The 2,569-nt window shown below is 54.8% G+C and overlaps 1 protein-coding gene across 1 annotated transcript in view; it reads right to left on the bottom strand.

The window, feature by feature from the left end:
• LOC113202403 (synaptic vesicular amine transporter-like) overlaps positions 1 to 2,569 on the bottom strand; it is a 21,651-nt gene that overhangs the window by 1,494 nt on the left and 17,588 nt on the right. The gene's annotated exons all lie outside the window — the stretch shown is intronic.

Genomic DNA, 2,569 nt, shown 5'->3' with positions numbered 1-2,569 from the left:
GCCCCCCGCCCCCGGGACCTCGCAGCCACCCCGCCGCTGCGCAAAGATATCGCCGTGCCCCGCTCTCCGGCCCCCTTTCTTTTCCGGCTCCGCGCCGCATGCACCCTGGGCTGGCCCCGAGCTCACCGTGCTCCCCGCTCTCCCTCCTGCCCCCCCAACTCCTTGCCCGGACCACTCCACGGTCTTGACGGTGTGCTGCCCGACCGACCCTACTTTACTGACAATGTCTCTCTCCCTTCCACCCTACCTACCTCTCACCTGACCGCACTGGTCAACGCTGTGAGTGTGCATCCTCTCATCTTATACTTTGATCTGGACCGACCCCTTACACAGCCCTAAAGGTCATGGAAAATTGAAACCCCGCCTGTATGTCTTCTGCATATCACTCTTCCACTTAATTTTAAAATTCACAGAACTTTGGCCTCGGCAGCGTCCGCCCCCACCCTCTGCCCTCACCCCCCGCAGAGTGCAGCCGAGACAGCGGGCGGCTCCGGCCTCCGGCCAGCTCGGAATTAGTTTATGTCTTTTAAAGTGTGCGTGATTTACAAGGGTCGCCACCCAACGGATTCCTCCTCTCTTGTTTTCTAGCTGAGTGCATAACAAATAAAATAAATTTGAGTCTCGGGGAGGAGAGGAGAAGTTGGAACTCTTTCATTCTTTTCTCTCGCAAGTTGATGATTTTTTTTATATATGTATCTCCATTTCTTTTGTTCTCTGACTTTCTTTCGCTTTCTCTTTTCGCTTACGTCCCGCCACCTCTCTCTGTTTTGCTTTTTTTTTCGCAGACCGCAACAGCAGCAAAGCAGAAACCTCAGCCAAAGTTTCAGCGGGATCTAGTCCGCTGATTCTGTGCGCGCGCGAGTTTCGCCGCCTCTGAAAATGGCTGCGCCGGCGCCGACGACGCTAGGCGGCTGCGACTCCCCCACCCCCGCACATTCACCACACATTCGGTCTGCCTCGGCCCCCCGACGTACTGCATCGTCCGGCTCCGCCCAAACACATCCAACAGCCGCGTTATAGATGAGCCCAGTAGAGACCAGCGGAGGAGCAGAGGATCCCGTCTCTGGACGCGATACGAACGGGCAGCGCAGCGGCGACGGACGGAGACCAGCGGGGGTGGCCGCCAGCGACCCACAACCAGACCCGCCCAGCGAGCGTGCGGACATTGTTGCGCCGCCGCTGAGGCAGCCCCCCCCCCCCCCCCAATCCTTTCCCGCCATCCCTTCTTTCCCTTGACTTTGTTGTGCGCTACGTATTTCATCTCACAACGACGCCAGCGTGCGGAAGAAAGGGAGGAGGACGAGGGGGGGGGGGCGAAGGCAGCAGCTCAGCGACACGGAGAGGGACGACGACGACGGTAGAGCAGCACTAGCAGCACCAGCAGCACCAGCGGAGGGAAAGAATCCTTTTCACCTTTCCGCGCCGAGCAGCGAGGGGAGCGCGGCGTGTCGTCGTGTCGTCGTTACTGAGGACGAGGTTACAGCAACGTCGCGTCGCCCACACGACTCTCTCTGTGCTCTCTCTCTCTCTCTCTCTCTCTCTCTCTCCTGCGCACGTGCGGTGGAGCCTCTCCAGCTAAAGCCTCTGCCTTGGGCTGCCACGCTACGCCACCCCTAGGCGCGGCCTGGCCTGGCTCGGCCGGAGGATCTCGTCTTCTCTTTTCCGGGCGGCTAACAATCCCCGACCTAGCAGAAACGGGAACGTCCCTGGTTGTATAACGTCCAATCCCGATCCCCCTCTGCCCTTTCCCCGCGTCTCTTTCATCCCCCTCTCTCTATTCTCCTCTCGCCGTCCCAAATGCCCATCGTTGCAGCGTGCACCGCTTACGGGGACAGGTGGTGCCAAGGAGTGGGGGACAGGGGGGCTTCGGGCTTAGAGGGTCGGCGGGCACACGCAGGCAGCATGGTGGTGCGAGGAGGCTTACGAGAGCACGGGATGGGGCCTCGCGTGTAATTTCGAGAGGACCGGAATATATACTATATATAAGATCCACCTACCCCGCCAGTGCTTCGTCTCTCTACCCACCCTACCCCCTGCTGTCCGGAGGGGGCCACCACTTCGATTTAGGATGTACACAGGATTAGGTGATTACAGGGATTACACGTGAATTTTTTGTGATGACCCATGAGGTTTGTTGAGTGTCTGGGCCTAAATACATTAAATTTGGGTAAGTAAGTGAAATTTAGTGATAATATCTAAAATTTAGTTAATTGTTACACGAATAACATGGGGATTCCACTTCCATCTCTAGACTACACAGGATTACGCGAGTGGTGGCCTCCTCGTGCTGTCCACGCACTGAAACTGGATCTATGATACTTTTATCACAAAAGTTTGCGATAACTCAATTTTGCGATTCCTCTGATTTATCGCTTTTATAGACATGATAACTTTTTATCGCAAAAGAACATGCAATGAAAAGTGTAAGGGCAAGTTATCACAAATATAATATGATAACTTTTCATCGCAAAGTATAGTGTATAACGGGAGCTAGTATTTACGTTTATCACAAAAACTTGCGATGAAAAATTATCACATTATTTTTGTGATAACTTTCCCTTATACTTTT

This window comes from Frankliniella occidentalis, unplaced genomic scaffold (genome assembly GCF_000697945.3).
Source record: "Frankliniella occidentalis isolate FOCC.00 unplaced genomic scaffold, Focc_3.1 Scaffold36, whole genome shotgun sequence".
Taxonomy (NCBI): domain Eukaryota; kingdom Metazoa; phylum Arthropoda; class Insecta; order Thysanoptera; family Thripidae; genus Frankliniella; species Frankliniella occidentalis.
The sequence above is the reverse complement of the archived record's forward strand: the minus strand, read 5'-3'. Positions and strand labels throughout refer to the sequence as shown.